The sequence below is a fragment of the Lithobates pipiens genome, unplaced genomic scaffold (assembly GCF_037356315.1).
Source record: "Lithobates pipiens isolate NorthernLeopardFrog02 unplaced genomic scaffold, aLitPip1_a1.2 Scaffold_8, whole genome shotgun sequence".
Classification (NCBI taxonomy): domain Eukaryota; kingdom Metazoa; phylum Chordata; class Amphibia; order Anura; family Ranidae; genus Lithobates; species Lithobates pipiens.
In genome coordinates, this window is record NW_027507903.1 from 588,278,885 (window position 1) to 588,300,287 (window position 21,403).

At 43.2% G+C, this 21,403-nt stretch overlaps 1 protein-coding gene across 2 annotated transcripts in view; it reads left to right on the forward strand.

Moving 5' to 3' along the window:
* Nucleotides 1-8,991: 8,991 nt before the first annotated feature.
* The window catches only part of PALM3 (paralemmin 3), a 99,331-nt gene continuing 86,919 nt past the window's right edge, over nucleotides 8,992-21,403 (forward strand). Inside the window, exon 1 of one of the 2 annotated variants that reach the window (XM_077470438.1) lies at nucleotides 8,992-9,108. The gene's annotated coding sequence lies outside the window, so the exon portion shown is untranslated. Of the gene's footprint in view, nucleotides 9,109-10,351; nucleotides 10,375-21,403 lie in introns of those variants that run through there. The other variant, XM_077470439.1, reaches the window with a different exon arrangement.

Consider the following 21,403-nt stretch of genomic DNA (forward strand, 5'->3'; position numbering starts at 1 on the left):
AAATACCACCAAAAGAAAGCTCTATTTGTGTGAAAAAAAGGACAAAAATTTCATATAGGTCCAGTGTTGCATGACTGAGTAATTGTCATTCAAAATGCGAGAGCACCGAAAGCTGAAAATTGGTCTGGTTATTAAGGGTGTTTAAGTGCCCAGTGGTCAAGTGGTTAATATCACAATAGACCATTCTGTAGAATTGTCAGAAATTGGCAATCATTGTCCTGTAATAAGTTTTGTCTTCCTGGAAGGTGCTGATCTCTGTGTGCGGCAGGGGGTAGGTTCTGTATGCTGTATGGCTGTGCCCATCTCTGGGGAGTCAAAGCTGCGGAGTCAGGAAAGAGGTGGGGAAGGATCAATACCCAACAAGAGATGAATAATGCAAAGCAATTCAATCCATCCTTGTCCGTTGCCATCTCCCGCCTTCCCTCACCTCCTCCTGCTCTGGTTTTAGCCACGCTCCGTCTTACACAAAGCCGCTCACTGTTCCCGATTTCCAGGGACAATCTCTGGCATTTGAGATCTGGCCCTGGAATTGTCTTTTATATTATTATCATTAGGGATTGGGGGATGTGATTTTTTTTTTGAATACATTTATTTTGCTCCGAAAGTGGAACCAGGGTTGCCAACCTCCTGCAACATGTTTTACTGACAAAACATGCAAAATTTACTGGCGGAGCAAATTTTTTCCTGGCAACCTGAGAAATTACAGAACTCCTATTAAAAACGAACGTAGTGAATTAATTAAACAGTATAAACATGATATGGAACACACTGACAATACCTAGAACAAAGTCATTTGCTTGATTTACACGTAAAAAGTCAACACAGCATGAAATAACCAGCCCCTGATATTTACTGACAGTTGTAAAAAAAATCACTAATATTTACAAACTGTCAGTAAATTTACTGGAGTGGAACCCTCAATTTTGCTCATTGAACTGTTCAGTCGTACTTTCAAAACAATTATATATTTTTTCTTAATATATGGAGAGTTTATTTAAGGTAAAAATGCCACATTTCATCACCAACCTCATCTCAAAATATCACCCAAACTGTCCTTTTTGTTCACCCCCCATTACCTCCTCCCATTCTCAACTCCAGGACTTCTCCTGACCCTCCCCCATCCTCTGCAACTCCTTACCCCAATCTCCCTGGCTATGTCCTACTCTTTCCACATATCAGTGGTGGTAAGTACAAACAGCAGGGGGGGGGCGCTCGTGGGGATGGGTGCTGCTGGGGGGGGCGGGCGTGGTTGTTTGCCGCCCCCCCCAGCGGCACCCATCCTCACGAGTGGCAGCCACCCCCCTGCACAGTTTGCCGGTCGGTCTGGCACTTACCCTATTGTAGCGGGTGGCAGGCAGCATGGTGCAGTGGCTCTGTGTCCTATCCTTCATGGCAGCTTCCAGCTCCTCCCCTCCTCCTACTAGGCTTACAATAGGATCCCCTGTCCTTTTGTCCTTTTAGCCAATCGGGTGACCAGTGTCAAAACCTGCTTTCTGATTGGCCAGGAGGAGGATCAGTGTTACAACAGCAAATATTCATTCGCTGTTGTAACACACCTGGGTGGGATCAGAGCACACTCTATTTTGAAGCCTCCCCCCCCCCCCCCCCCGCATTGGAATCCATGCGCTGGTGTCCTGACTGAACGGGGCCGGATGCATGGATAGAGGGGGCGGAGATGGATTGGGGGTGGCGCCTGTGAGCCCTTAATGGATGGGCCGCCCCTGCCACCTATAGTGATCCCTGAGAACTCATCTTTTCAGGGAAGCCTATCCTGCCTCTACCTAAAAACTTTCTCCCCCCCCCACAATTATTACCTTATGTGTTACTTGCCTTCCCTTTTAGGTGGTAAGCCCTCATGAGCACTGGTCGTCTCATACTACAACTGTACGATTTCCCTTTAGTTTGTAAAGCACTGCTCAAACTGGGGGCACTAATCATTCCCCGCATCTATTACCTTTTGTACCACCACCAATTCCCTTTAGAATGTAAGCTCTACGAGCAAGGCCCTCCTGTTCCTTCTGTATTAAACTGTACTCTAATTGTGCTGTCCCCCTCTACATTGTAAAGCACTGTGTAAACTGTTGGCGCTATATAAATTGTGTATAATAATAATAATAATATAATATTGTATAATAATTTTAATTTCTTTTGTATTTTTGGTTTTAACCATTTTGTGCATTTGATCCTTATTTGTGTAGTGTTGCTTTAAAATGTTGTAATTTTACATTGTTGCTACTGTCTGTTTTTTTTTTTTTTTTTTCTGTGTCAATAAATGTAAAGTAATGAGGCTGAATTTTTGGGCTGACAAATAGTTGATGGGTAGTTGATTGGAGCTTCCTCAACCCTCAGGCCGAAATACTGCATACAAGTTACTGTGTTTTATTGCACATTAACATGCATTGCGGTAAGGCAGCCCATTCAGCTGGAGACATGGAGATGCACTGAGTGATTTGTACTTATCCCATAATTAAAACTTTTTGGGGGACTATCTCTGAGTTTGTAATGCAAGTTACCACCTAAGTATCCATGTTGTTTCTTAGCCTCCATTGACACTTCAGGGTTTAACAGTTCATTTCCCTATACCTGGCTGCGCTCAGCATGCAGAATCCCATTCTTTCTACCTGTCCCTGTTCACACATGTACGCTCTGTCACCCTGCGCCCTACACCCTACACTCACATAAGTACATGTAGCACCCTGAGGTTTAGGCAGGGTGGTTATTAAATTTGCCTTGGCCAATTGTTATAATTCAATTTATATACAGTATCTCACAAAAGTGAGTACGCCCCTCACATTTTTGTAAATATTTTATTCTATATTTTCATGTAACAACACTGAAGAAATGACACTTTGCTACAATGTAAAGTAGTGAGTGTACAGCTTGTATAACAGTGTAAATTTGCTGTCCCCTCAAAATAACTCAACACACAGCCATTAATGTCTAAACAGCTAGCAATTAAAGTGTGTACACCCCTAAGTGGAAATGTCCTAGTTGGGCCCAAGTAGCTATTATCCCTCCCCGGTGTCATGTGACTCGTTAGTGTTACAAGGTCTCAGGTGTGAATGTGGAGCAGGTGTGTTAAATTTGGTGTTATTGCTCTCACTCTCTCATACTGGTCACTGGAAATTCAACATGGCACCTCATGACAAAGAACTCTGAGGATCTGAAAAAAAGTATTGTTGCTCTACATAAAGATGGGCTAGACCAGCCATTCTCAACCAGGGTTCCTTCAGATGTTGCTAGGGGTTCCTTGAGCTGTGGCTGATGAAGCACCTATTTGATGATGCCTACAGAGTTCAAGGTTCAGCACCATGACACCAAATATCTTTTTAGCTGTTTTTGAGGGTGGCATTCTAAACACCACTTTCAGGAGGACATTCTTCCTACTGACCACTAATATAAGGAGCATTGTTCCTATTTAGCCCTGACGATTCGGTTTTAGTAAGGGTTCCTCGAGACATCAAAATTATTTTTGGGGTTCCTCTAGGGTTAAAAGGTTGAGAAAGCCTCACTTAGACTATAAGAAGATGGCCAAGACCCTGAAACTGAGCTGCAGCATGGTAGCCAAGACCATACAGCGGTTTAACAGGACAGGTTCCACTCAGAACAGGTCTCACCATGGTTGACCAAAGAAGTTAAGTGCACATGATCAGTGTCATATCCAGAGGTTGTCTTTTGGAATTAGACGTATGAGTGCTCCCAGCATTGCTGCAGAGGTTAAAGGAGGGGGGGGTCAGCCTGTCAGTGCTGCTCAGACCATACGCCGCACACTATATCGAATTGGTCTGTATATGACTGTTGTCCCAGAAGGAAGCCTCTTCTAAAGATGATGCACAAGAAAGCCCACAAACCGTTTGCTAGACGAGCAGACTAAGGACATGGATTACTGGAACCATGTCTTGTGGTCTGATGAGACCAAGATAAACTTATTTGGTTCAGATGGTGTCAGGTGAGGAGGACAAAGACAAGTGTGTCTTGCCTGCAGTCAAACATGGTGGTGGGAGTGTCATGGTCTGGGGCTGCATGAGTGCTGCCGGCACTGGGGAGCTACAGTTCATTGAGGGAACCATGAATGCCAATATGTACTGTGACATACTGAAGCAGAGCATGATCTCCTCCCTTCGAAGACTGGGCCACAGGGCAGTATTCTCACATGATAATGACCCCAAACACACCTCCAAGATGACCACTGACTTGCTAAAGAAGCTGAGGGTAAAGATGATGGACTGGCCAAGCATGTCTCCAGACCTAAACCCTATTCAGCATCTGTGGGGTGTCCTCAAATAGAAGGGGGAGGAGCGCAAGGTCTCTAACAACCACCAGCTCTGTGATGTCATCATGGAGGAGTGGAAGAGGACTTCAGTGGCAACCTGTGAAGCTCTGGTGAACTTCATGCCCAAGAGGGTTAAGACAGTGCTGGAAAATAATGGTGACATTTTGGACATTTTCACTTAGGGCTGAACTCACCTTTGTTGCCAGTGGTTTAGACATTAATGGCCGTGTATTGTGTTATTTTGAGGGGACAGCAAATTTACTCTGTATTATACAAGCTGTACACTCACTACTTTACATTGTAGCAAAGTGTTATTTCTTTAGTGTTGCCACATAAAAAGATACAATTAAATATTTACAAAAACACGAGGGGTGATGATGATGGTGGGGGTGCTGCAGTTATATATGCAAGATAATTAGCTGTATAATATATGCAGAGTAAGTCATAGGAATTAATAGTGATATGAATCATGAGATGCATACTTTGGAATGCTGAACATCTACATAGAGGATAATTAGCTCTATAATGTATGCAGGTATGTGTAATAAGTGTAAAAGTTATATCAATATTACCAGAATTATGAATACGTAGTTATAAATAGTGCAGTGTATGTAGTTATATATACATAGAAGACCATTAGCAGGATCATGAAGATAATTAGCCCTATAATGTATTCAGACGTGTATGGTAAGGTGTATCTAGAACACAATTTTATGAGATTAGGAAGTTGTAGCTGGTGGAATGTTTCATTTTATAAGAACATTAGCAGTGCATTAAAGATCATTAGAAGTCTAATGCATTGTTTTTTTAATCGGGGTGCCCTTTGGGTTTCCCCAGAATGCCGCAAGCAGAGGAGACCCAGTTTGCTCTGGATCAGAGATAAAGGAGAGGACTCCGTGGTGAAGGGGGACTCCGTGGTGAAGGGGGACTCTGTGGTGAAGGTGGGACCCTCATTTGATGGGGAGACTAGAGCTGCCAACTTTTCTTCAAGTCAAACCCGAACACATTAGCGTATAAACGTATATACTATACATATGATTTGCAATTAAATAACATTTCTGATCATATGAAGTTAATCGCAAGACTCCCCCTTTACATCAGAGTTCACAGAGTTCCCTTTTTACATCTGAATCCACAGAGTTCCCCTTTTATATCTGAATCTGCAGAGTTCCCCTAATAGTTCCCTTTCACTGTAAGGGGGGACTCCACAGACTCTGATGTGAGGGAGAACTCTGGGGACTCCAACATAAGGGATGCTCTGGGAACCCTGATTTAAGGGGGAACACTGAGAAAGCTGATGTAAGGGGGAACACTATGGCTTCTGGTGTAAAGGGAAGCTCTGATGTAAGGGGTGCTCTGAGAACCCTGATTTACCTTAGTGTGCTCACTCAGAGGCAGGAGAGAGAAGGATGGTGAGCTCACTCACCCCTTGGCAGTCAGCACCTCTCATCCAGATGTATCTGAGGCTTCTGGACTTCAAATTTCCAGCCCGCGCTTTCCTTTTCTGAGGCACAGTGCTGGGGATTAAAGTGTGGGCAGACACAGAGGAGTAGGGCGGGAGTGAGTTTCCTATATGTGTGTGTGTTTGGGGGGGGTTTGTTAGTGCTGGCTTTGGGCAGTGGGAAATACAGTGTAACAGACACTCTCGGCTTAGACAACTGCAGCCAGCAACCAGGCTAGGAAGCCATAGTCCAGTCTGGGTCCGGGTGAATCCTGGACAGGTGGCAACCCTAGGGGAGACTTTGATGTGAATGGGTGCAGCTGATGTATGGGGGGGGGGGGGGTTTGATGTGATCGGGGGACTCTGACTTGTAGGAGGGGCTCTCATTTGAAGGAAAGGGGTGGGTCTGATGTGATGGAGGACCTCTTATGTGAATGGGGGGGGGGAGGGGGGGCTGTGAAGGTAATTCATCAAGGTGGTTGTGTGTGGTTGATTGGTACCATTTATGTTTTTTTACAATTTAGACTGCATGGGTGTATTGAGATTTTGCATAGTTTTAAAGAGGGCCACGATTTACAAGGGGTGGAGAAACTCTGGCCTCGTCTATGTAGACACGTATAATACGATGTATCTATAATCTATAACACAGCATTATATGATATACATGATATTATTATGCTAGGAGCTCAGTTGCAGGAAGGGATCTATTGTTGAGGGAGGGATATATCAATGCTCGCTGCTGGGAGATCTACTGTATTGTTACTGGCGAGGATTTTATTGTTGCTGGGGAGATCTATTGTTGGGGGTTAACTATTGTTGCTGGTGGGTGATATATTGTTGTTGATGGGTTCTTATGTTGCTAGGGGGTGAATTGTTGCAAGGAGGGGTCTACTGTTAAGGGAGGGGCCTATTGTTGCTGGCTGCTGGAAGGTGTATTAATGCTGGCTGTTGGGAGAGCTACTGTATCATTACATTGGGGATCTATTGTTGCGGACGGCTTAATTGTTGCTGGACTAAATCTATTGTTGCTGGGAGTTTTTTTTGTTTCTAGGGGATATTTTGTTGCTGGTGATGGGAGGGATCTATTATAGCTAGGGGGGGGTCTTATTGCTGGGGGGGGGGGGGGTATTTTGTTGCTGAGGTTCTATTGTTGCAGGGGGATCTATTTTTGCTGAAGGGGTCTTATTATGCTAGGAGCTCAGTTGAAGGGAGGAATCTATTGTTATTATTATTAAAATTATACAGGATTTACTGTATATAGCGCCAACAGTTTGCGCAGCGCTTTACAAAATGAGGGCAGACAGTACACTTACAATACAAATCAATACAGGAGGGATCAGAGGGCTGAGGGGTATATTGATGCTGGGAGATCTACTGTTTGTTACTGGCGAAGATTTATTGTTGCTACGGAGATCTATTGCTGTTGGGGGGAAATATTGTTGCTGTCTGAGAATCTATTGTTACTGATGGGGATCTTATGTTGCTAGGAGGTCAATTGTTGCTGGGAGGGGTCTGCTATTGAGGGCGGGGTCTGTTGCTGCTGGCAGGTCTATTGCTGCTGGCTGTTGGGAGATCTAGTGTATCATTACATTGGGGGGTCTATTGTTGCTAGCAGGGTTATTTTGTTTCTGGGGGGGTATTTTGTTACTGGTGGGGGATCTGTTGTTTCTGGGGGTGGTATTATTGCCGGGGGGGGGTATTTTGTGGCTGAGGGTCTATTGTTGATGGGGGGGAGTCTTATTACTGCGGTTTTTTGAGGCTGAGGGTCTATTGTTGCTGGGTGTATCTTATTACTGGGGGGTATTTTGTGGCTGAGGGTCTATTGTTGATGGGGGAGTATTATTACTGGGGGGTATTTTGTGGCTGAGGGTCTATTGTTGCTGGAGGATATAATGTTTCCAAGGGGGATCTATTGTTGCTGGCTCCAGGGGATTGTGTTTGGAGGTGGGTAGGGGATGGAGACAAGGGGTGACTAGGAAAGGTGGGAGTACCTTCACCTATTCTCTGGTTAATGATATATATTGATATATCATATCAATGATAGTGATGTGTGATATGAATAATAAGATGTGTTCTGTAGAGCATGTGCTTATCTGTGTGTATAGTAAGTCATAGTAACTGATAGCAATAAAAACAGCAACTGATATGAAAAGCAAGTTATGGATAGCTGGGTGTTAAATTTCTCTCTGATAGATCATTGGCAATATAATATATGAATCTGGTATATTTATTACAACTAACAATATATGATAGGAATAGTAAGTGGCAGATGGCAGGGTGGGTGTTCCAGATTTATATAGAAGATGATGAGAAGCATGATGAATGCAGGCGGTATAATAAATGATGTCATATAATAACATATAATGTGAATAGTTGTGGATGGATCGGTATCCCAGCTACTCTATGTATAGAAGACAATGAGCACTACAACGCAGTATAGTAAATGTTATTATATAGTAACAACATATAATATGAATAGTGAATAAAAGATGTCAGGAGGATGTTCCTGTTATCTATAGAAGACAATGAGCAGTATGATGTATGCAGGCAGTATAGTACATAACATCATATAATAGCAATAATTGATATGATTAGATAATTGGGAATAGTTGGACATCCCAGGTATATATAGAAATAATGATCAACACAATGCAGTATAGTAAGTTATATTGAATAGTAAATAATCTACCTGTATGATATGAATAGTAAGTGGTAGGTGGCTGGGTGCCAGGGTTATAGAAGAAGATGATGTACGATGTATGCAGGCATACCATACATTGTATCATATGATAATAATATATCATATGATAGATAGAAGAAGATGAGTAGAGTGCTGTGTAGTAAATGATGTATCACATTATAACAATGTATTATACTATGGATAGAAGATGATGAGTACAGTGCAGTAAATTGTATAATATAACAATATATTATGATGGATAGAAGATAAAGAGTAGAGTTCAGTGTAGTAAATTATGTATCACATTATAACAAAGTATTATATGATGGCTAAAAGAAGATGAGTTCAGTGCAGTGTAGTAAATTATGTATCACATTATAACAATGTATTATATGATGGATAGAAGAAGATGAGTAGAGTGCAGTGTAGTGAGTGGGTAGAGGGTGGCACGGTGCCCGGCGCTCTATAGAGGGGGTGAGGAGTGGGATGTATGCAGTCACAGGCAGTCGGGTGGGTCGGTGATGACAGGCGGAGAGCGGAGGACAGCAGGGACATTCATGGCTCTCCTCCTCCTCCTCCCTCCCCCTCCTCCTCCTCCCTCCCAGTCCTGGAACCGGTGAGACCAGCTCAGGTGTCACCTCCTCCTCCTCCTCCCTCCCGGACCAGTCCCGATCCCTGCCATCACTCTCCGCACCGACACCGCCCGGAGAGCAGGTGAGACAAGGGGCACCACTCCGCTAATATCGGGGATCGGACTCCGATCATAGGGGGCTCCGATTATGATAGTTGGGGGCTCTAACAACACTTTGGGGGCTCTTACTCCGGGAAGGAGCAGGGTACTATCGGGGAGTGCAGGGGGCCTGGTATGGAGTACAGGGGGTCAAGTGGGGAATTAAGTGGTCCGGTGTATCTTGGAATGGGGGTATATTGGTTCTGGTATTATCAAGAATGGAGGGTATAGTGATTCTGGTGTTATCTATGAGTGGGGGATTTAGTGGTTCTGGTATTATCTAGGAATTGGGTTTGGGGGGGTATAGTGGTTCTGGTATTATCTGGTAATGGGAGGTATGGTGGTTATGGTATTATCTAGGAGTGGGGGTTATAGTCGTTCTGGTTTTATCTAGTAATGGGTGGGTGGGGGGGGGGGGGGGGGGTAGTGGTTCTGGTATTATCTAGTAATGGGGGGTATAGTGGTTCTGGTATTATCTAGTAATGGGGGTATAGTGGTTCTGGTATTATCTAGTAATGGGGGTATAGTGGTTCTGGTATTATCTAGTACTGGGGGTGTAGTAATTATCTAGGAGTGGGGGGTATAGGGGGCTGGTGTTATCTAGGAATGGGGGGTATAGGGGGTCTAGTGTTATCAAGGAATGGGGGTATATTGGTTCTGGTGTTATTTTAGAGTGGGGGGGTATGGTGTTACCTAGGAGTGGGGGGTATAAGGGGTCTAGTGTTATCTAGGAATGGGGGGGGGGGGGGGTATAGCGGTTCTGGTGTCACCTAGGATTAGGGGGGGTATAGTGGTTCTGGTGTTATCTAGAAGTGAGGGGTATAGGGGGTCCGCTGTTAACTATGAGTAGGGGGTATAGAGGGTCTGGTTTTACCTAAGAGTTGGGACTATAGGGGGTGTGGTGTTATCTAGGAATAGGGGGTTTATGGGGTCTGGTTGTACAGGGGTTCTGATGTTATCTAAGAGTGTAGGTTTAGAGGGGTATAGGGATCCGGTGTGATGTAAGAATAGGGGCTACAGGGGTTTTGGTATTATCTTCTAGTGGGAGGGTACAGGAAGTCTGGTGTTATCTGGAACTTTTGCTGCAGGAATTTGATATTATCTGGAATGGGAGGGGGAGAACATTGCTGTGAAGGGGGGTCTAGTTGTATTTGTGAAGTGGTGAAGAGGGGGGGTCATGTATTATCTATGAGTAGGATCTGGTGCTATTTGTGAAGAGGTATTATTTGGAAGGTGAGGAGTCTATACATGTAAGTCTATCATTTTCTATATGACATTTTGCATTGTATACCTGAATGCTGATCCAGCACACCCTGTATACTTGCACACACCTGTAGCAAGTGACAGATAGATAATTACACCCCTCCCATATGTCATTCATTAACACCCAATAATGTAACAGAAAATGCTATTAATATGGGAGCGTATGACATCGGCTTGGCGTATGGTGGCAGTATGTGCGTGTGTTATGGCTGGCATGTAGAGGGCACGTAGTGGAGCCACACACCTCTAGTACACAGCCGGATTGATTTCACAGTATAACGTGTCACTCTGTGGTTATGGATTATTAAAGTGTTGTGGCAGTTGGCTGGCGGTTATACGTTTTGCTTTTATGTGAGGAGTTCTAGACCGATATTCCCATTTTGGGTGGGTGCAGATGGTCTAAACCACCCACCTATTTCCTGTATTCCTTAAGTCACACTTTTTTTTTTCTGTAAATTTCTAACACTTTTGATCGTCAGGAAATCTAGCATATGATCAAATCTGGTTCCCGAACACCAAGCAATCTACCACCCATTAGCTTGATGGACCACCTACATTTTATTGGTTGAACTTGGAAATAAAATGATAGCTTTGTTGTCGGATAAGGTTGGATATTGTCACATCTGTAGTCTCTCCAATCTACGGGATTACCATCCCAATCTCATTGTATCTTACAATGGCTGATTCTTCATATCAGGCAAAAAATTGTCCCATTTACAGTATAAAGGTTTATCCTTCATTGTATTAAGAAAAATTGTCTAATATCTATATAGTCTCTAGTATACCCATCCCATTGTCATTGGATTTTATTCAGATTGAATGTTTATTGTATTGGGAAAGAAAGTTGTCCATCTATAGCAGTGATTCTAAACCAGGGTTCCTCCAGAGGTTGCTAGGGGTTCCTTCAGCATTGAGCAATTTCTGCCTCTCAGATAAGTTCCCACGAACACCATTGATCTTTTTAGCTATCTGTAAGGAGATAATTCTTCCCAATGACCACAAGTGTAAGGAGCATTCCTCCCACTGACCATCACACTAATGTATCATGAGTCGTAGATTACTCATTTTTAGCAGGGGTTCCTTGAGACCGGAGAACTATTTCAAGGGTTCCTCTATGTTGAAAAGGTTGAGAAAGGCTGGTCTATAGTCTTGTCACTTCTGGGATCACTGTTCCATTCCCATCATAACATCACTATAGCAGATGAGTTGAATTATCACTGTACAAGCCAAAAAAGTGCCTGTTTATAGTGTCTCCAATCGCCAAACCCATTCTCATTGTATCTTTATCTCTCTTTATTGTCCCATCTATAGTCTTCCAATCTATGGGATTACCATCCCAATCTCACTGTATCTTTATAGTCTCACCAATCTATGAAATCACCATTGTTTCTTATAAAAGTTTGTTCAACGTATAGTTATCCCAATCTACGAGATCACAATTTTATCTTATAAAGGTTGAATCTTCACCGTAACAGGCAACAATTTGTCTCGTCTATAATCTCATCACCTCTGAGATCTCTATACCATTCTCATTGTATCACCGTGATATCATATGAATGTTGAATCTTTGTGATATTGGGCAAAAAAAATAAAAAATGGACCCACCTATAATCTCCTTAATCTATGGGTCCGTTGTTCTTGTTTCATCATATCATTATTGTATCTTTTCTTTTACAAATATTTTATTGAAAATTAAGCATAACATAGCAATTCAGACATGTGACTGAGACATCAGACAGAAAAACATTATTGTATCTTTTAAAGGTTGAATGTTCACCATATTGGAGAACAATTTATCCCATCTATAGTCTCGTCACTCTGCTCCATCACACGCTCATCCTATCACTATTGTATTATATGATGAATGTTAAATATTCGCCATATTGGGCAAAAAATTGCCCGGTCTATAATCTTTGCGATAACCATTCCATTCTCATCGTATTACCATTGTATCATATAGAGGTTTGCTTTTCATCGTACTGAGAAAATATTCCTGTTTATAGTCCCTAGTATACCCATTCCATTCTGATTGTATCCTATAAAGATTGAATATTTATTGTATTGGGCAAACAAATTGTCTATCTATACCAGTGGTCTCCAAACTGTGGCCCTTTGCTTGCCTTTATCCAGCCCTTGGAGAACTATTCCTCCAAATGACACCAATGATGGGCCACCATTCCTCCCACTAACACCAAAGATGGCGCACTATTCCTCCCACCGATAACAACAATGGGGCATTATTTCTCCAAATGACACCAATGATGGGTCACCATTCCTCCCACTAACCCAAAGATGGCACACTATTCCTCCCACCGATACCAACAATGGGGCATTATGTCTCCAAATGACACCAATGATGTGCCACCATTCCTCACTAACACCAAAGATGGCGCACTATTCCTCCCACCGATAACAACAATGGGGCATTATTTCTCCAAATGACACCAATGATGGGCCACCATTCCTCCCACTAACACCAAAGATGGCGCACTATTCCTCCCACGATAACAACAATGGGGCATTATTTCTCCAAATGACACCAATGATGGGCCACCATTCCTCCCACTAATCCAAAGATGGCACACTATTCCTCCTACCGATACCAACAATGGGGCATTATTTCTCTAAATGACACCAATGATGGGCCACCATTCCCCCCACTAACACCAAAGATAGTACACCATTCCTCCCATTGATACCAACAATGAGGCATTATATCTTCAACTGACCCCAATGATGGGGCACCATTCCTTCCAGTGAGACCACCAATGGGGCAAAATTCCTCCCACTGACAATAGGGCAAAATTTCAAAATGATGATGAAGGTTTACTCTCACCAGCCACAGTCTGGCCCCCATAAAGCCTGAAGGACAGTAAGCGGGCCCTTTGCTTAGAAATTCTGGCAACCCCTGATCTATAACGTCGTCACTTCTGGGATGACTATCCCATTCTCAATGTATTCCCATTGTATCGAATAAATCTTCATTGTATTGGAAAAAAAATTGTCATGTCCATAGGAAAGCCATCTTGTTCCAACCATATTATTATTATTGCATCCAGGAAAGGTTGAATCTTCCTCACATTGGATGGAAAGTCTTCCAGCTTTATTCTTGTTTGTTTATTAAAGCCATCCTTGCCTAATTACCTAAGTTGATCAATTAGTCATTGATGTCACACGGGGAAGGTATTGGCTGTGTTTCAATGTTTATTGACATTGTGATGTCGTAGGAGTAGTACGCAGTAGGCCGCTGTTATTGGTATTTTTGGTATGTGAACAATTTGCAATGTTTTTGTTAGCCAAGACAGTGATAACATTTCTGCCATTCTCCATCTTCTATTCATCACTCCACCGCTGTCAGGAGTTTTTACACTCTGTCCCAACACACTCCCCCCCACGCTGCACCTGTGTTATTGTGCAATGTCAGGGGATACAATGTGTGCAATACTTTCAATATGAACGTCAAAATCACGAGGACATGATCTCCAACTAGGAGGACAATTCCAAACTCACCTTAGAACAGTGATTCTCAACCAGGGTCCCGTGGAACCCTAGGGTTCCTCCAGAGGTTGCTAGGGGTTCCTTCAGCATTGGGCAATTTCTGCCTCTCGGATAAGTTCCCACTGACACCATTGATCTTTTTAGTTATCTGTAAGGATGTAATTCTTCCCAATGACCACAAGTGTAAGGACCATTCTTCCCACTGACCATCACACTAATGTATCATTAGTTGTAGATTTCTCATTTTTAGCGGGGTTCCTTGAGACTGGAGAACTATTTCAAGGGTTCCTCTGTGTTGAAAAGGTTGAGAAAGGCTGCCTTAGCCCTTGTACACACGGTCGGACATTCCGACAACAAAATCCATTGGATTTTGTCCGACAGATTTTGTCCGAAACTGGTGTTGCATACACACGGTCAGACAAAGTTGTCGGAAAATCCTATCGTTCGTAACGTGATGACGTTATTTCGTTACAACGGGACTACGTTCAGGCTAGTAGCCAATAGCTTTGGTTTAGGAATTTGATCTGAGCATGCGTGGAACTTTGTCCGATCGGAATTCTCTACAAATGATTGGACAAAGTCCGATCGGATCATGTTGTCGGAAAATTTTATAGCCCAGCTCTAAAACTTTGTCGGTCGGATATTCCGACGGAAAAACAGTCCGATGGAGCCCACACATGGTTGGATTATCCGACAACACGGTCCGATCGGACATTTTCCGTTGGAATGTCCGACCGTGTGTACAATCATACATCAAAAGGGGCAGGTCAGATGAACTACTTGGTTTTTTTCTGCTATTAAGCTTCTATATTTCTCTGTTTCTGTGTTACTTCTACTTGGGCTGTACATGAAGATGATTCCACCCATTTTTTGATCTGATTATTACAAATAAAGAATTAATTTGCAACACTCCAAAAGGCCCTCTCAACCTTTTTCCAAGGGATAACTATAGCTTACAGTTCATTAGAGTAATATGTAATTAGTATAAAATGTAGAAAAAATAATAAATATGGCATATCTAGAGTGAAAGAAAGCCAGTGCAGACAGTGGTAGGGGTTGACCGATCTCATTTTTTCAGGGCCGATACCGATTTTTTGGCTGCCTTTCAGGCCCATAGCCGATATCAGGTGCCGATTTTCTGTACAAGTTTATTATTTTTACACGGCCCTTTAAAAAAAAAAATGTTTTAACATTTAAGGTAACATCCCTTGTGACAGTAATAGGCGTGACAGGTACTCTTTCTGGAGAGATCTGGGGTCTAAAAGACCCCAGACCCCGCCTCTGCACTTGAATGTATTCAAAACGCCAAGATCAGTGTTTTTGAATACTTTCTATTTTTTAAAGTTGGCGTCTTTAGGATGCCATTAATCTGGAAGTGATGTCATGACATCGCTTCCGGGTTTCTAGATCCAAGACCCGATCAAAGCCGATTGCAGCATTGTTCAGGTCTCTGGCCAGCCAGCGGACGTGCCGGCTGGTTGCTCGGGCTTCTCGGAGGGGTGGGAGACCAGTGCGGAGTGGTGAAAGGTGGCGGGGGGGCACCACCTCCCGTTGCTTGTGATAACGGCCAAGCGGCTGCTGAGCCGCATCGGTTGTTATTACAAGAAAGCCAACCATCTGCTCTAAAGAAAGGTACCAGAGAGATGCCTGCAGCTACATGCTTCACCCCGGTACAACCCTTTGAAGCAATATCAGTATATCGGTATGATTCTGACTGATACCGATACTTTTAAAAATGTGAATATCGGCCCCCCTAATAATAGCCTATTCCAAAAATCGGTCAACTCCTAGACAGTGAATATTGTAGTGCCCCCTAAAAATGGTGGTCAGTGTGGGGAAGGGCCCACTGCTATTGGTGGTAAGTGGAGTAGGGCCTGCCAATGATGGTGATCAGTGAAGAAGGTCCACCCAACATTGGTGGTCAGTGGAAAAGGTCCACTCAACATTGGTGGTCAGTGGAGAAGGTCCACCCAACATTGGTGGTCAGTGGAGAAGGTCCACCCAACATTGGGGGTCAGTGGAGAAGGTCCACCCAACATTGGGGGTCAGTGGAGAAGGTCCACTCAACATTGGTGGTCAGTGGAGAAGGTTCACCCAACATTGGTGGTCAGTGGAGAAGGTTCACCCAACATTGGTGGTCAGCAGAGAAAGGTTACCTAACATTGGTGGTCAGTTGAGAAGGCCCACCTAACATTGGATGGGCAGTGGTGAGGGGCCCACTTACATTGGGTTTCAGAGGAGAAGGGCCTTCTGACATTGCTGGTCAGTGGAGAAAGGCCCAATGATATTGGTGGTCAGTGGAGAAAGTCCCCCCTAACATAAATGGTCAGTGGAGAAAGCCCCCAATAGTGGTTGTCAGTAGAGATTCCCCCCTCCCCCCTAATATTTGTGATGAGTGGAAAAGGTGCATCTAACATTTGTGGACAGTGGAGAGGGGTTAGTGGAGTAAACTAAACGGACTGGTGGTCATTGTAGACAGGAGATCGGTCTGCCACTTCTCACTATACCCCTTGGAACCTCTGGAGGATCCCTAAGGTTCCATGGAACCCTGGTTGAGAAAGACTGCTGTAAAATGTGTTCAAATAAGCAAATAATAACAAAAACAAAAGCCCACACACACACATACATTTAGCAAAAAAGAAAAGAAAAACTTTTTACTTTTTACCTTCTTGATTTATGCGTGTCTACATGCAGGAAAATCTTGCTTGAGTAAACAGGATAAGCAAACAGAAATCTACAGACTGTCCATAAACAGCTCTATCCGTTTAAGGTTTTTTACCCCAAGGTTCAAGAATAAAATAAGTCAAAATATTACAGATTTTTTGTATGCATCTGAATATAACCCAACCAAAGAAATAAGACGGTAATCTGCCCCAGCATTGTTCCTGTTACTGAAGCCTGGTTAGATGTTTACCCCTTCACTGCTGGGCACCACCTTCACTTTAGCACATTAGATGACCAGTGCTTTTTTTTTTTTTTATATAAACTATATTGCCAATACACGTGAACTTTGATGGCATCCCAGTCTTAGTCCGTAGGGTTCAATATGGAGTTGATCCACCCTTTACAGCTATAACAGCTTCAACTCTTCTGGGAAGGCCGTTCACAAGGTTTAGGAGTGTGTCTATGGGAATGTTTGACTATTCTTCCAGAAGTGCATTTGTGAGATCAGGCACTGATGTTGGAAAATAAGGCCTGGCTTGCAGGCTCCACTCTAATTTGTCCCAAAGGTGTTCTATCAGGTTGAGGTCAGGACTCAACCCGATAGAACACCTTTGCAGGCCAGTCAAGTTCCTTCACCCTAAACTCGCTCATCCTTGTCTTTATATACCTTGCTTTGTGCACTGGTGTGCAGTCATTTTGGAACAGGAAGAGGCCATCCCCAAACTGTTCCCACAAAGTTAGGAGCATGGAATTGTCCAAAATGTCTTGGTATGCTGACGCCTTATGACTTCCCTTCACTGGAAGGAAGGGGCCAAACCCAACCCCTGAAAAACAACCCCACATTATAATCTCCCTTCCATCAAATGATTTGGACCAGTGCCTGAGTCCTGATCTCAACCCGATAAAACACCTTTGGAATGAATTAGAGTGGAGAATGCGAGCCAGGCCTTCTTGTCCAACATCAGCGCTTGACCTCACAAATGCGCTTCTGGAAGACTGGTCAAACATTCCCATAAATACCAAGGCGACCTCCTATGGGATTTTCATTCCCTGAGGAAGGAATATGGTCTACCAAACGTCCTGTTTTTCAAATACCTACAACTTAGCCCTTGTACACACGGTCGGACATTCTGACAACCAAATCCATTGGATTTTGTCTGACGGATTTTATCCGAAACTGTTGTATACACACGGTTGGACAAAGTTGTCGGAAAATCCGATCGTTCAGAACATGGTGACGTTATTTCGTTATGATAGCACTACGTTCAGGCTAGTAGCCAATAGCTTTGGTGTAGGAATTTGATCTGAGCATGCGTGGCACTTTGTCCGATCGGAATTCTCTACAAACGATCGGACAAAGTCCGATCGGACCATGTTGTCGGAAAGTTTTATAGCCCTGCTCTAAAACTTTGTTGGTCGGATATTCAGACGGAAACAATCCGATGGAGCCCACACACGGTCGGATTACCCGACAACATGGTCCGATCGGACATTTTCCGTCGGAATATCCGACCGTGTGTATAAGGGCTTAACTAGACCCTCGGTGCTCACACCACTAGTAACATCATCGTCTAGGAAAGGACAGATATCATCTATATATGTTTTCTTTGTTTAATCATTAAAAAAAATCAGATAAAAAAAAACATTCCCATAGACACTCTACTAAACCTTGTGGACAGCCTTCCCAGAAGAGAATTGAAGCTGTTATAGCTGCAAAGGGTGGGCCAACTCAATATTGAACCCTACGGACCAATGCCATGAACACACGATCAAACATTCCGACACCATTTTTTTCAGACTTTCAGGGAGTTAACAAAGTTGTCGGAATTTCCGAACGTCAAGAACGCAGTGACGTTCAACGAGGCGAGAAAATTGAAATTCAATAGCCAGTGCGGCTCTTCTGCTTGATTCCGAGCATGCGTAGAACTTTGTGCGTCGGAATTGTGTACACGCGATCGGAATTTCCGACAACGGATTCCGTTGTCGGAAAATTTGAGATCCAGATCTCAAATTTTGTGTGTCGGAAATTCCGATGGAAAATGTCTGCACAAGCCCACACACAGTCAGAATTTTCGACAAAAAGCTCCCATCGTACATTTTCAGTCGGAAAATCCAATCGTGTGTACGTGGCAAAAGACTGGGATACCATTAAGTTTCATGTGCATGTAAAGGCAGGCGTCCCAATACTTTTGGTAATATAGTGTACACACTACAGACTTGAATTACAGACAGAATTTTTTTTTGAAAGACCTCCCAAACCATATATTTTCTGGAAATGCCGGATCTAAAGAATTGAAACATTGTTCTGTTCATCAGTAATGTCCCGCGGCTTGTGTGCAAAAGTTTATAAAAGAAATGTTAGTGCTCAGCAATACAACTTAATCACAAAAAATGTATTACACATATGTATACATTTATTATTGTCATTTTGCAAAACCGCTGGCACACAAAACTATAATTAGGTGACTTTCACTAGGACCTTCACAGCTAGATATATTTAGCATTAAGAGCCAGCTCACACCAGAACGCGGTGCAGGAAACCTGCGTTCTGTGTGTGTTTCCCACACCACGTTCAAAACACACTGCAGTTGCGATCTGCTGCGGGTGTCAATATTAGATTAACCACTTGAGCTCCGGAAGGTTTTGCCCCCTTCATGACTAGGCCATTTTTTTCCCCCCCATTTAGCACTGTGCTAATTTAACTGGTAATTGCGCAGTCATGCAATGCTGCACCCAAACAAAATGTATGTCATTTTTATTTAAACAAATAGAGCTTTCTTTTCGTGGCATTTGATCACCACTGGGTTTTATTTTCTCTTTTTTTGCAATATAAACAAAAAAAGACCCAAAATGTAAAAAAAAAAAGAAAAGCAAACAAAAAAAAACAAAAAACAGTATTTTCTACTTCTGCTATAAAACATATCCGATAAAAAATATTGAAATTTCGTCATAAATATAGGACAAAATGTGTTTTGCGACAGTACATTTAATATTGATTGGTTTGTGTGAAAGTTATAGCATCTACAAACTATGGTATAAATATTGTCTTTTTTTTTTATACTAGTAATGGTGGTTATTAGCGACCTTATGCCCTGTACACACGATCGGACATTTCAACAACAAAATCCGTCAGAAAAAAATCTCTTCAAGATTTTGTCGTCGGAAAGTCCGATCGTGTGTACAGGGCATAAGTCGCTGATCACCACCATTACTAGTATATATAAATAAATAAAAAAGCCAGTATTTATACGTTAGTTTGTAGATGCTATAACTTTTTTTTGGCCCAAACTTGTCTTGCATACACACGGTCGCACAATGTTGTCGGAAATTCCGATCGTTCAGAAAGAGGTGACGTACAACTGGACTACAAAGAGGCCAGTAGCCAATAGCTTTGTCTCGTAATTTATTCTGAGCATGCGCGGCACTTTGTGTCTGAATTGTCTATACACGTTCGGAATTTAAACGATCGGATTTTGTTGTCGGGAAACTTTAGATCCAGATCTCAAACTTTGTGTGCCGGAAATTCCGACAGAAAAAGTCAGATGGAGCCCACACACAATCGGAATTTCCGACAGCACAGTCCGATCTTGTGTACGGGGCATTATAGTGGGACTGCGATAGTGCGACACTGGCTGGGAAAGGATTATCAAGGGGTTAAATGTTTGCCTAACAAGTGTAATGTGTATAGTATGTTGTGCTTTTACTAGGCAATGTATCAGTTTTTACTTCCTGTTTTGCAGTGAGGAAAAAAAAAAAAGACACATTACTGCTTTCTATAGAGAGCCCTGTGTTGATTACCAACAGAGAGCGCTCTTCTGTCATTCATTCAGCCAATCAGTGAGTGCCGGCCATAAATTAGTGGCTGGTATCTGCTGATTGACTTGTGCTGCAGCGAATGACAGCACAGTCTCCAGGGTCCGCGTGCATAAGCCGGCTGATCTGAAAGAAAGCCACAACGTACAGGCACATGATTGTACGAGCCGATTGTACGATTAATGCCCCATACACACGGTCGGACATTCCGACCACAAAATCCATCTGGATTTTTCCTTGTGTGTCCAACTTGTGTTGCATACACATGATCGGACAAAGTTGTCGTTTGGAACGAGGTGACGTTCGTTGCGTACAACGGGATTACATAGAGGCTAGTAGCCAATAGCTTTGGTCTCGTAATTTAATCTGAGCATGCATGGCACTTTGTACAAACGTTCGAAAAAGGTCCGATCGGATTTTGTTGTCGTAAAACATTAAATCCAGCTCTCAAACTTTTTACGTCGGAAAAATTCAGATAGAGTCCACACACAATTGGATTTTCCGACAACATAATCCAATCAGACCTTTTCTGTTGGAATTTCTGACCGTGTGTACAGGGCATAAGTGTATTGCGGCAGGTCGCCAAGCGATTATTGACACCTCAAATGCAAGTCGCAAGCGCAGTGTGTTTGTCCAGATCGGTTCCCATGGTACAGGAGGACTATGCAAAGTAGTTGCAGTGAGTTTTCAAAAAGTAGTGCTTGCACTACTTATGGTGCGGTGCGATTTCAAAGTGAATGGGCTGAGATCACACCGCACAGAACTGCACGTGAAGCGCACAGCACATTCCTGCGCGATTCCTGGTGTGAACCGGCCATATGTAAAATAATGACCTTAAAATGAATCTGAAGGCCCCTTCTCACCTTTGCACACTGCGCACAAATAAAATCGCTTTGTAAAAATGTGTAATGCATTAAGCCTGGGTTCACACTATAGCGATGCGGGAACCAGCGCCGGTTCCCGCATCGCATCTCTCCCGCAGGCGGTTCACACTGCCCTCTGAGAACCGCTGCGGGTGTCAATACAATGTTAATGACGCCC